General features: G+C 39.3%; 1 pseudogene; it reads right to left on the bottom strand.

Annotated features, from left to right (window-relative positions):
• Positions 1–389: 389 nt before the first annotated feature.
• On the bottom strand, positions 390–811 carry LOC121440708 (annotated as a pseudogene).
• Between the last annotated feature and the right edge of the window lie 13,516 nt (positions 812–14,327).

The raw sequence follows: 14,327 nt of genomic DNA, 5'->3' as shown, positions 1-14,327 counted from the left end.
TATCTAACTTGAAGATTAAGAGAATAAAAACTGTGCAATAAATGAGGACGATGGCCTCCAAATGTAAACAATGTATATCATTACATAAACAATATATAAGTATCTTAATCAGAGGTAGAAATGTACACAGCAATATGGTAAATATATATCGATTCAATATATATCAATACATAAAAAATGTTTTAAACAGAGGTAAAAGCATATTTGCATACAGTATTCAATATAATTTAACTTTGTATCAATACACAAGAATTGATACCAATATAATTTTCTAAAAACAATAACTCACAAATACCAATCTATTATCCCATCACCAATTATCCCTCTTTTTTTTTTTAAGGTGTCAAGAAAGCCTTTTAATGAATCTATCTTACAAATGCACCAGAGAGTCACACAATGCTGCCTGCATTCAATGCAATTCTGGGTCACAAGTCCACACACTCCTTTGCAACTAGACCCATGATAGCAGAACCTTTCATCTCACCTTTATTGTTTACTATGACCCCTGCGTTGTCTTTAAAATAGAGAAACACCCCATCTTTTCTTCAATATAACTTTCATTGTCGAATTACAACAGCTGGATGGACCTTTTGTCTCAGCTCTGATTTGCCTTTCTTAACAGAGCCATCACCATGTCGCCCACACCAGCAGCAGGAAGTCTGTTCAGTGGTCCCTTGATTTCCTTCACAGAGATGATATACAAGTTTGTGGCTCCTGTATTGTCAGCACAGTTGATCACAGCTCCTACCGGATGACCCAGGGATATTCGGAATTTCACTCTGGAGGACCCACCATATCATTGCTTTGACATCTTAAATACCCGGAAAGAATCTGGAGAGACACGGAAGTGGGCAGGCAGGCAACGACCTTTGGGTTCTACAGGCAGAGCGCAGCGTGGGTGCCTGCAAAAATGTAGGTATCTAGGCCCAAATGAATGCGGGCACGGATCCAACTGACCAGAGCCGTAAAAGGGCTCTAGGAGCCCCACATTGGATGCCAAGTGAAGGCATATTTGACTGTTGCGCTAGAATTAACCAGACTAGCTCAAAAACACTCAATATAATTTAATAATTGGAAACGGGGAAAACTCACACAACCGGGGTAAAAGTTACGATGTCCAAAACACTGTGTGAAGAGAGCAAGTACACCCGGATTCCCAGGTTTTTCTTCCTTGGTCCCAGGTGGCCACACCCTAGCCAAATGTGATTGGTTAAGCTTCCCCATCAGGGAGTGGGCAGAGTTTGTCTCTTAAAGGGAATTTTGCATCTGCATACAATCAGGGAACTGCTTGCCATCCACAGATGTGATGTGTGGTATGGCACACTGTACCAGGTTCCCAAGGGGCAAGGCCAAGATCTGCCTGGATACTAACATCCCCCACATTTTTATTATTAAAAAGGTGATGAGTTAGGTGTGGCTGGGATGAGTTAGGATGAGTTATGAGGGCATTGAGTTCTTGGGACTCCTTCCTGCTGATTTGTGGGAGTTAAAATCTTGGAGGACCTAAGAAAATTCGGATGCTGGCCACATCCTGGGGTAGCTAGTTGTTTCGTGGCTGTCCAGCTCTCTGGGACTGTCCCGTATCTCTTGCACCTGGCGAGGTGCTGGCAGAGCAGAGAACAAGGTTAAGTTTAGGGAAAAAAATTTCTTTAGGTTCATGTGATTAAGGGGGAGGGTGTCAGGACCAGGAAAAGGTGGGGAGGCTTAATCTCATAGGGCCTAGTAATTGAAGGAGGGGTGCATTTGGCCGGTTGGAGGTGAATCCTCCAAGTCAGCTCCTTGGAACTTAAGTTTTTGAATTTGTAAAAATGTAAGTTTTAGACACATCAGCATTTCCATTGTTTATAATCTGTACTGAAATTTTCATTGTATAAACGGCAATATATTTATGCCATAAATGACCATGACACATTTTTTTTTTGCACAATGAAAAGTATCTTGGAGGTCTGTAGTTAGGAAGCCACCAAAGGGAATTTAAAACCTTGATCTTGCAGTTATGATCGTGGTAGTGCACTTCCAGAGCTAGATTAATAGCTTATCAGAATTTCATTGATTAATGTAAAGACTATGGACCCTTGGAGTCCTAATATAACATTAATTGTGAATATTACCCAAGTTTCTGTGCTTCAAAATGATTTGTTCTAGAACTTTCTTTTGTGTTTGTATGTGAAACAATAGTCCCAGGAAAACCCTGTTTTTCTTCACTTTCTACTCTTATTCTTATTTTACCATTATTATTTTTAATTATTATCATTATTATTGTGGGATTTTGACATTTCATTTTTCTCTTTCTTTTTTTTTCTTTTCCTGTCCTTTTTCATTTTTCTTCTTTCTTTCTTTCTTCCTTCCTTTCTTCCTTTCTTTCTTTCTTTCTTTCTTTCTTTCTTTTTTTGACCAGGTTCTTTCTGTGTAACACAGACTGGACTTGAACCTAAGCTCTTCCTGCGTCAAATTCCTGAGTGCTGGGATTAGGCTGTTGTCTGTAAAGCTCAGCTAAATAACTACGGCATGGATTGCCATTTGTTCTTACAATCTTTTGTTTTTATTCGTGGTACTGACCCCAGGACCTTGTATATGTATATAAAGCACATGTTCTTCCGTCTCTGTACACCCAGCTGCTTACCTTAGAGCATCTTACTGTGATTTGTCCAACTTTGTCAGAGTTCACACAAGAAAAGGGAAATTGTACTAGGAATGCCATGCATTTATGAAAAAAAAAGTTTGGCAAGACAAAGCTAGGGACTTTTTTGGGACTAGCTCCCAGTTTTATGAATAAGGTGCTTGTTTGTGCTATCCAGGTCAACTGCCACAGAAACTGCTTTGATTGTTATAAATGTCAATACTATCTTACTAAGTTGAGAAAGAGAGGTGAAAGAGGGTGTATTGATTGAGCAACTACCAAAATTAACAAGGCTAATTCATACAAACCAGGTTGCAAATACTTTAGGTCCTGGAAAAGAAGGGAAAGCAGCAGAGCATTTCACTTACAGACTTTGTTTTTCTGCATGGACACAATGTGCACTGCATTTTTAATCCCTTGATATTTGGAACTGCTTCTTGATTATAGTTTTCCCACACTAAACTACCTTTGCTGTGGCTTGGCATAAGATCTCCTGAAATCGCAAGTAAGATATTGTAATGCCCACACTGGAGATTATGCTAAGATAGCCATACTTTGGATGTTAACTGGATGAGTTTATGATGTGTATAGCAAACCAAAATTAAAAAATAAAGAGCGAGAGGGAGGGATCAAAACACTAGTCAAATGCTTAAAACAAGCAGTGAAAACAGACTGAGGAACTCCTGTGAAGGTAGTCAGTTGTCACTCCAATAGAGAGAGAAGAATTGGGCAGTGTCCTCTCAAGTAAGCCTTCTTTTTTTTTAAAATTGATATTTATTGAGCTCTACATTTTTCTCTGCTCCCCTCCCTGTCTCTCCCCTCCCCCATCCAATCCTCCCCCAAGCTCTCCATGCTCCCAATTTACTTGGGAGATCTTGTCTTTTTATACTTTCTACTTCCTGTGAGGATTAGATCTATGTAAGTCTCTCTTAGTGTCCTCATTGTTGTCTAAGTTCCCTGGGATTGTGGTTTGTAGGCTGACTTTCTTTGCTTTATGTTTAAAAACCACCTATAAGTGAGTACATGTGATAATTGTTTTTCTGGGTCTGGGTTACCTCACTCAAAATAATGTTTTCTAGTGTGTGGGTGCACCCCTCGTGGTCCTGAGTTCCTTGCTCGTGCTCTGTCTCCTTCTGCTCCTGATTTGGACCTTGAGATTTCTGTCCGGTGCTCCCGTGTGGGTCTCTGTCTCTGTCTCCTTTCATCGCCTGATGAAGGTTAATATTCCTGAGGATGCCTATGTGTTTGTCTTTGGATTCGTGGGAGCCTAGGCAGTTTGAATGCTCACCTTACGAGACCTGGATAGAGGTGGGCAGTCCTTGGGCTTCCCACAGGTCAGGGAACCCTGATTGCTCTTCAAGCAGATGAGGGGGGGGGACTTGATCGGGGGAGGGGGAGGGAAATGGGAAGCGGTTGTGGGGACGAGGCAGAAATCCTTAATAAATAAATAAATTAAAAAAAAATAAATAAATACCTAAAAAAAAATAATGTTTTCTAGCTCCATTCATTTTCCTGCAAAATTCAAGCTGTTGTTATTTTTTTCTGCTGTGTAAATTGTATAAATGTACCACATTTTTCTTATCCATTCTTCAGTTAAGGGGCATTCAGGTTGTTTCCAGGTTCTGGCTATGACAAACAAAGCTACTATGAACATAGTTGAGCACATGTCCTTGTGGCACAATTGAGCATCCTTTGGATATATACCCAAAAGTGGTATTACTGGGACTTGAGAAAGGTTGTTTCCTAATTTTCTGAGAAATTGCCACACAGATATCCAAAGGGGTTGTACCAGCTTGCATTCCCACCAACAATACAGGAGTGTTCCTTTTTCCCCGCAACCTCTCCAGTATAAGTTGTCATCAGTGTTTTGGATCTTGGCTATTCTTACAGGTGTAAGATGGAATCTCAGAGTTGTCTTTTTTTCATTTGATATTTTTTGCTTCTTTATCAAAGATCAGGTGTTTGAAGATGTGTGAATTGATATCCGGGTCTTCTATTCGGTTCAATTGGTCCTCCTGTCTGTTCTTATGCCAATATCAGGCTGTTTTCAGTATTATAGCTCTGTAGTAGAGTTTGAAGTCAGGGATTGTGATGCCTCCAGAAGTTCTTTTATTGCCCAGGATTGTTCTGGCTACCCTGGGTTTTTTGATTTTCCAAATGAAGTTGAGTATCATTCTTTCAAGGTCTTTGAAGAATTTTTCTGGGATTTTGCTGGGCATTGCATTAAATCTGTAGATTGCTTTCAGTAAGATTGCCATTTTTACTATATTAATTCTGCCTACCCAAGAGCATGGGAGGTCTTTCCACTTTCTGGTGTCTTCTTCAATTTCTTTCTTCAAAGATTTAAAGTTCTTGTCATACAATTCTTCCACTTGTTTGGTTAGAGTTACTCCAAGATATTCTATGCTATTTGTGGCTATTGTGTAGGGTGTTGATTCTCTGATTTCTTTCCTGGCCCTTTTATCATCTGTGTACAGGAGGGCTACAGATTTTTTTGAGTTAATCTTGTATCCTGAAATCTTGCTGAAAGTGTTTATGAGTTGTAGAAGTTCCTTGGTAGAGTTTTTGGAATCACTTATGTAAACTATCATATCATCAGCAAACAGAATTTGACTTCTTCTTTTCCAATTTCTATCCCCTTGTTCTGCCTTTGGTGTCTCATTGCGCTAGCTAGGAACTCAAGAATTATATTGAATAGGTATGGAGAGAGTGGACAACTTTTCTTGTTCCTGGTTTCAGTGAAATCGCTGGGAGTTTCTCTTCATTTAGTTTGATGTTGGTTGCTGACTTGCTGTATATTGCCTTAATTATGTTTAGGTATTGCCACAGACTTGCTCAAGGGAGCCACTCAGACCATGGGAGAAGCAGGGTCTTGGTAACAGGAAGGCACAAGTTCAGCGAATGACAGACAGATACAACACACAAGAGAGTGGTTGGAATTTGCTGCGATTTTACTGAATTCATGTTTTCATTATATAGTATTCAAACAAAGAACAAATCAGAAGGTCATGTATCATTGGTTGGCACAGTATGAAAGCTCCTTTTAGTCACATCAGCAATATTTAAGAAAAACATATTATCAGGGATAGGTGTTAAACATAAAGCATACTTAGAAGAGGAAATCTTGTCCTTGAGAATGTAAACCTCAGACAAGTGGTTTCATCTTAAGAATAGAAAGTTTCTGTCTCATTATCGCTATCATGGCCTTTCCTCTTCCTAACCCTTTCTTTATCTCATCTAGTGATCAAATATGCCTAATCAGTTCTCTGCACCTGTTGAAATATACTTTTTAGTACCTTCTTATGCAGCAGACACTATGGGGATTGGGATCTAGCAAGCCTATCCATAAAGTTCAAAGTACAATATAACAGTCTTTATCCATCAACATTAACCCATCTATTCCCTTGCTCATCATACACCCTGTGTTATGACAAAGGTTCTGCTGTAATCTTATACATTCCCATACTGTGCTTCCCTATCTCAGAGCTGTTCCTGAAGAGAATGATCCTTGTCTTGTATATATAAAGACTATCATTATTATAAAAGAGATTGTGCAAAGCCCACATCTCGCATAGCCAGCTAATCGGGAAAACCTGTCTATGGCCCAAGGGCGGGCAATACGGGGCTGTCTGCCATTGACCTCCAGGAGGCCTAGTCCTATGGGGCACGTAGCTCCCATCCGGTATAATGACATATGTCATGTCACACAGACGACACTGGAATTGGTGTGGGAAGATATGTCCCTTGTATCCTTGCTCTCTCCAAAACCTTTATCATGAAGAGTTGTTGTATTTTGTCAAATGCATTTTTCAGCATCTAATGAGATGATCATGTGCTTTTTATTTTTCAGCTTGTTTGTATAGTGGATTATGTTGACAGATTTAGGTATGTTGAACCATCCCTGCATCTGTGGGATGAAGCCGACTTGGTCATGGTTGATGTTGGTTCTGATGTGTTCTTGGATTCGATTTGCTAGTATTTTATTTAGTATTTTTGCATCAATGTTCACGAGAGAGATTGGTCTATAATTCTCTTTCTTAGAATTGTCATTCTGTGGTTTGGGTATATAAAGTTGATTATTGTCTTCTCAAGGTCTGTGAAGAATTTTGATGGGATTTTAATGGGGATTGCATTGAATCTATAGATTGCTTTTGGTAGAATTGCCATTTTTACTATGTTGATCCTCCCAATACAAGAGCAAGGGAGATCCTTCCATTTTCTGGTGTCCTCTTCAATTTCTTTCTTCAAAGACTTAAAGTTCTTGTCAAATAGATCTTTCACTTGTTTGGTCAGAGTTACCCCAAGATATTTCATGCTATTTGTGGCTATCGTGAAAGGTGATGCTTCTCTGATTTCCCTCTCTGCTTCCTTATCCTTAGTGTATAGGAAGGCAACTGATTTTTTGGAGTTGATCTTATATCCTGCCACATTACTAAAGGTGTTTATCAGCTATAGGAGTTCTTTGGTAGAGTTTTTGGGGTTGCTTATGTATACTATCATATCATCTGCAAATAACGAAGCTTAAGTTCTTCCTTTCCAATACAAACCCCCTTGATCCCCTTATGTTGTCTTATTGCTATTGCTAGAACTTCAAGCACTATATTGAAGAGGTATGGAGAGAGTGGACAGCCTTGTCGTGTTCCTGATTTTAGTGGGATGGGTTTGAGCTTTTCTCCGTTTAATTTAATGTTAGCTGTCGGCTTGCTGTAAATAGCTTTTATTATATTTAGGTATGACCCTTGTATCCCTAATCTCTCCAAGACCTTTATCATAAAGGGGTGTTGAATTTTGTTGAATGCTTTTTCCGCATCTAATGAAACAATCATATGGTTTTTTTCTTTCAGTTTTTTTTATATGATGGATTACATTGATAGATTTGCCTATGTTGAACCAGCCCTGCATCTCTGGGATGAAGCCTACTTGATCATAATGGATAATTTTTCTAATGTGTTCTTGGATTCGGTATTTTATTGAGAATTTTTGTGTTGATGTTCATGAGTGAGATTGGCCTGTAATTCTCTTTCTTGGTTAAGTCTTTGTGAGGTTTTGGTATCAGGGTGACTGTAGCTTCATAAAAGGAATTTGGCAATGAATCTTCTGTTTCTATATTGTGAAATACCTTAAGGAGTATAGGTATTAGCTCTTCTTGGAAGTTCTGGTAGAATTCTGCATTGAAACCATCTGGTCCTGGGCTTTTTTTGGAAGGGAGGATTTTGATAACAGCTTCTAATTCTTCGTGACTAACAGGTCTATGTAGATCATTCACCTGGTCTTGGTTTAACTTTGGTATATGGTACTTATCTAAAAAAAATGTCCATTTCTTTTGCATTTTCCAGTTTTGTGGCATACAGGCTTTTATAGTAAGATCTAATGATTCTCTGGATTTCCTCTGTGTCTGTGGTTATGTCCCCTTTTTCATTTCTGATCTTATTTATTTATGTGTTCTCTCTCTGTTGTTTAATTAGTTTGGATAGGAGTTTGTCGATCTTGTTGATTTTCTCCAAGAATCAACTTTTTGTTTCATTAATTCTTTGGATTGTTTTCTGTGTTTCTATTTTGTTGATTTCAGCCCTCAGTTTGATTATTTCCAGTCTTCTACTCCTCCTGGGTGCTTCTGCTTCTTTTTTTCTAGAGCTTTCAGGTGTGCTGTTAAGTCCCCAATGTATGCTTTCTCCATTTTCTTTAAGTGGGCACTTAGTGCTATGAACTTTCCTCTTAGCACTGCTTTCATCGTGTCTCATAGGTTTGAGTATGTTGTCTCTTTATTTTCATTAATTTCAAGAAAGACTTTAATTTCTTTCTTAATTTCTTCCTGACCCAGGTGTGGTTCAGTAGTTGACTGTTCAGTTTCCATGAGTTTTTCAGCTTTCTGGAGGTAGCATTGTTGTTGCCTTCTAACTTTAATCCGAGGTGATCTGATAAGACACAGATGGACACTGATAATTTTTGTATCTGTGGAGGTTTCCTTTGTTTCCTAGTATGTGGCCAATTTTCGAGAAGGATCCATGAGCTGCAGAGAAGAAGGTATATTCTTTCCTATTTGGGTGGAGTGTTCTATAGATGTCTGTTAAGTCCATTTGCTTCATTACCTCCAATAATTCTCTTAATTCTCTATTAGGTTCCTGTCTGATTGACCTGTCCATTGGAGAGAGAGGTGTGTTGAAGTCTCCTACTACTAGTGTGTGTGGTTTGATGTCTGCCTTGAGTTCTAGTAATATTTCTTTTATATAAGTGGGTGCTTTTATATTAGGGGCATAGATATTCAGGATTGAGACTTCATCCTGATAAATTGTTCCTGTTATGAGTATAAAGTGTCCATCTCGATCTCTTCTGATTGATTTTAGTTTGAAGTCAGTTTTGTTAGAGATTAGTATGGCCATGCCTGCTTGTTTCTTAGGCCCATTTGCTTGAAAAACCTTTTCCCAACCCTTTACTCTGAGTAGATGCTTGTCTTTGTGGTTGAGATGTGTTTCTTATAAACAGCAGAATGTTGGATCCTGTTATCGTATCCAATCTCTTAGCCTGTGCCTTTTTATAGGTGAATTGAGTCCGTTAATATCAAGTGATATTAATGACCAGTGGTTGTTTACTCTGGTTATTCTTACTGTTTTTGGTAGTAGAGTTTGTGTGTCTCCCTTCTTTGAGTTGTGCTGGTGAAGGGTCGCTAGATGCCTGAGTTATTGTAGGCAGTGTTGGCAATGTTGGATTCCTTGGGTTGTGATTTTCCTTCTATTACTTTCTGTAAGGCTGGATTTGTGGCTATGTATTGTTTGAAATTGTTCTTATCCTGGAATGTTTTTTTTTCTCCATTGATAGTGAACGATAGCTTGGCTGGGTATAGTAGTTTGGGCTTGCATCCATGGTCTCTTCGTTCCTGCAGTACCTCTATCCAGGACCTTCTGGCTTTCATGGTTTCCATAGAGAAGTCAGGTGTAAGTCTGATCGGTTTACCTTTTATAAGTTACTTGGCCTTTTTCCTTTGCAGCTCTTAATATTCTTTCTTTAACCTGTATATTTTGTGTTTTGATTATTATACGGCAAGAAGATGTTTTTCTTTGTTCCAGTCTGTTTGGTGTTCTGTATGCTTCTTGAATATTCAAAGGAATATCTTTCTTTATGTTGGGAAAGTTTTCTTCCATAATTTTGTTAAAAATATTTTCTGGGCCTTTGAGCTGTGACTCTTCTCCTTCTTCTATTCCTATTATTCTTAGGTTTTGTCATTTTATTGTGTCCTATATTTCCTGAATGTTTTGTGATGAGAATTTGTTGGCTTTGCTGTTTTCTTTGATCAGTGCATTTATTTTCTCTATGGTGTCCTCAGAATCTGAGATTCTTTCTTCTATCTCTTGTATTCTATTGATTATGCTTGTTTCTGTAGTCTCTGCTTGTTGCCAGAGATTTTCTCATCTAACCGGCCCTCAGTTTGTGTTTTCTTCCTTGCTTCCATTTCAGTTTTCAATTCTTGAACTGTTTCCATTACCTGTTTGATCATTTTTTCTTGATTTCCCAGTGTATCATTTACATGTTTACTCATTTCTTCAAACTTTTTGTTATACTTCTCATCCATTTCTATTATGGCATTTTTTACGTGTTGTTTTCATTGCTTTCATAAAGTCAATTTTTTCCACTTCTTCTGTGTTAGGGTGTTCAAGTCCTTCTGTTGTAAGTTCATTGGGTTCTGGTGTTTTCATGTTGTTTTTCAGATTGTTGGGTGAATTCTTGCCTTGGCGCCTGCCCATCTCCTTCTACCGATGCTATCTAGTGGGTATTCTAAAACAGGATCAAATTTCCCTGCTGGCCAGGGGCCCCACTTACAAAATGCCCCTACTCCATTTCCTAGCTCCTGCCGTGGGCCAAGATCCCTCTCACCACTCAGAAGGGTCTACAGGAACAGGACCAGGCTCCCTGTTCACCAGGGACCTCGCCAACAAAAGGCCTACCACTCTGCAGGCCAGCCACCAAAACAAAGACACTCCCACTGCCCTCTGCCCGGAGCACTCGACCCAGCGCCCAAAAAGGCTGTACTGGGTGATTCTGCGGCCCCGCCCCGCGAAAGGGAAGGAGACGGAAAGAAGCCTCTGGGGGCAAGCTGGGATGGACCAGGGAGAGAGAGGTCAAAGCAGAGGAGGAGCAGCCCCAGCAGAGGGGAGCAGCCCCTGCAGGCTGACCGGGGAGTCAAAGGGGTTGGGGAATGCCCCTGCTCCGTTTCCTGGGTCCCGCTGTGGGTCACCACTGTGCAGGTCTCTGCGCCATGTCTGCTCCCGTCTCTCTACTGTGGGATCTTTTTCCATCTTCTTTATATCGGTGTTTAGTGCTATGAACTTGCCTCTTAACACTGCTTTCATTGTGTCCCATAAATTTGGGTATGTTCTGTGGTCATTTTCATTGAATTTTAGGAAGTCTTTAATTTCCCCCTTTATTTCTTCCTTGACCCATTGAAAATTCAGGTGAGCATTGTTTAATTTCCATGTGTTTTTGGGTTTTCTGGAGTTGGTATTGCTGTTGACTTCTAGTTTTAAAGCATGGTGATCTGTTAAGGTACATTGGGTTATTCCATTTTTTTTATTTGTTGTGGTTTGTTTTATTACTGTGTATGTGGTCAGTTTTTGAGAAGGTTCCATGAAGTGCTCAGAAGAAGGTATATTCTTTTCTGTTTGGATGGAATATTCTATAGATGTCTGTTAGGTCCATTTAAGTCATAACATCTATTAGTTCTCTTATTTCTCTGTTTATTTTTTTATCTGATTGACCCATCCAGTGGTGAGAGGGGAGTGTTGAAGTCTTCCACTATTAGTGTGTGGGGTTTAATATATGATTTAAGCTTTAGAAGTGTTTCTTTGATATATGAGGGTACCCTTGTATTTGGGGCATAGATGTTCAGTATTGAAATTTCCTCTTGATGGATTTTTTCTGTGATAATATGAATGTCCTTCTTTGTCTCTTTTGACTGATTTTAGCTTGAAGTCTATTTTGTTGGATATTAAGATAGCTACACCCACTTGTTTCTTTTTTTAATATTTATTTATTATTTATTATGTATACAATGGTCTATCTGTGTGTATGCCTGCAGGCCAGAAGAGGGCACCAGACCTTATTACAGATGGTTGTGAGCCACCATGTGGTTGCTGGGAATTGAACTCAGGACCTTTGGAAGAGCAGGCAATGCTCTTAACCACTGAGCCATCTCTCCAGCCCCACCTACTTGTTTCTTAGGTCCATTTGATTGATATATTTTTTCCCAACCTTTTACTCTGAGACGATATCTGTCTTTGAGGTTGAGATGTGTTTCTTGTATGTAGAAGAGGGATGGATTTTGTTTTCTTATTCAATCTGTTAACCTGTGTCTGTTTATGGGTGAATTGAGTCCATTTATATTAAGGGATATTAATGACCAGTGGTTGCTGTCTCCTGTCAATTTATTTTTCAACGTTGGTGATGTTAAGTTTTGAATTTTTTTCTTCTTTGGGATTTGCTGTAATGAGATCATCAATTGCCTTTGTCAGTGTAGCCATCTTCCTTGGGTTGAAAATTTTCTTCTATTATTTTGTGTAGGGCTGAGTATGTAACTAGGTATTGGTGAAATCTAGATTTGTCATGGAATATCTTGTTCTGTCCTTCTATGGTGATCAACAGTTTTGCTGGGCATAGTAGTCTGGGCTGGCACCCATGGTCTCTTAATGTCTGCATAATGTTTGACCATGACCTTCTGGCTTTCATTGTCTCCATTGAGAAATCAGGTATAATTCTGATAGGTCTGTCTTAAATGTTACTTGATCTTTTTTCTTTGCAGCTCTTAATATTCTTTCTTTACTCTGTATGTTTAGTGTTTTGATTATTATGTGGCAAGAGGACTTTTTTTTGGATCCAGTCTATTTGGTGTTCTGTAAGCTTCTTGTATCTTCATAGGAATATCTTTCTGTAGGTAGGGGAAGTTTTCTTTTATGATTTTGTTAAATAAATTTTCTGTGCTTTTGAGTTGAACTTCTCCTTCTTCTATACCTATTATTCTAAGATTTGGCCTTTTTGTGGTGTACCATATTTCATGGATATTTTGGGTTAAGCTTTTGTTAGATTTAATGTTTTCTTTAACTGATGTGTCTATTTTCTCTATTGTATCTTCGGCGCTTGAGATTCTCTCTTCCATTTCTTGTATTCTGTTGTTCATGCTTATGTTCCTGATCTTTTTCTCATGATTTCTGTTTCTATAATTCCTTTGACTTGTGTTTTCTTTATTTTTTTCTATCTCAGTTTTCAAGTCCTGAATAGTTTCTTTTATATGTTTGAGTTCTTTTTCTTGGTTTTCTTTAAGAGATTTGCTGATATCTTCCAATTTTTTGTTTGTTTTTTCCTCCATTTCTTTAAGGCAATTTCTCATTTCATCTTTAAGAATTTCAAACTTTCTTTTGAGATTATTTTTTAGATCATTTTCTTCTAGTTCATCCATATTTGGTTGTTCGGGTCTTACTTTTGTAGGGTCTTTAGGTTTTATTGGTATTGTTTGCTCTTGGTGGTGTAGCATGTGATCTTACCTTTTCTACTCATTTTTTCTTCCAATAGGTTTGGTTGGGGCTGTCTGAGATTCTGTTGAATAATCTTCTAGGTGCCAGTGAATCCAAAGCTCAGATGGTTGTTCCTCGTGGTACAGTCAGTGTCATAGTTCTAGTTACCCCGTTGGTTATTCCTGTTTCTGGAGATAACTCAGTGCTCCTGTGCTTTGGTCTGTTCCCTTTGAGTTTGCTGCTCCCTTGCAGTTTACTGTCTCAGGCCTACTTTGGCATAGGCTGCTGGCTTTGATCTGTTTCTGTAAATCTTGGTCTGGATCTCCTCTTGCAGAAGTCCCTGGCTTGGAGTTGGACCTGTTCTGGTGGCGATTGCTGACTTTGGATCTGTTGCTGGTTCGATCGTGATCTGCCTGTGATCCGCTTGTGTCCCGGGACTGGGTTTGCTCCTGTTTTCTGCTCCTGGTGGAGCTTGTTCTCTCTGTTCCAGTGGAAATCTCAAACTCATCAGGTCTTGGCTCAATCCTGGTCTGCCAGTGTCCCAGGACTGGGTTGGCTCCCAGGGCTGGATTTGCTCCTCCCAGTGGAGCTTGTTTCCTCAGGCTCAAGTGAGCCTTCTGAGTGAAAGAACAAATAACAGAGAGATGGCATCATCGAGGCAGGCATTTGCAGACACCCAGCTAGAACGGATGGACAGGGGAAGATGAGGTAGTCATTATCAGTTGGAGTTCCCAGCGAGCTTTCTCTCCATGGATGAGTTGCCCATGGTAAACCCCATTCCCTTTTGGACTGCAGGCACTTTTATGTCATGGGATTAGAGACAACTGGTTTAAGATAGTTTACCTTCTAACTCTCGAGTTGGTTTGTTGTTTTCTCCTCCCTGCCCCAGATCCTCTCCAGATAAGGGGGTCTCAGAGAACTCTTGATGTAAACATATTGGGAACTGAAGTGAGTGGGAGGGGGAAACCCTGCTTCTAGAGCCAGCAGCTCAGTAGACTTGAAAAGCATATGATGATTTACCAACATACTGCTCATTACAAATCTTCTTTCCTATGTTAAATTAATAATCAGATATGCCTAAAAATTAGCCTGTGGGTCTTTTGTTTTAAATATTATAACTACATAAAATGACTTCTGCCATCAACTGTAATAAAAACTGAAGTGACATTCATACCTCATTCTGGCTTCTGAAATCCTCTCATGGGCTT

Source organism: Microtus oregoni, unplaced genomic scaffold (assembly GCF_018167655.1).
Source record: "Microtus oregoni isolate MIOR12 unplaced genomic scaffold, Mior012 000070F_ref0000104, whole genome shotgun sequence".
Taxonomy (NCBI): Eukaryota; Metazoa; Chordata; class Mammalia; order Rodentia; family Cricetidae; genus Microtus; species Microtus oregoni.
The sequence above is the reverse complement of the archived record's forward strand: the minus strand, read 5'-3'. Positions and strand labels throughout refer to the sequence as shown.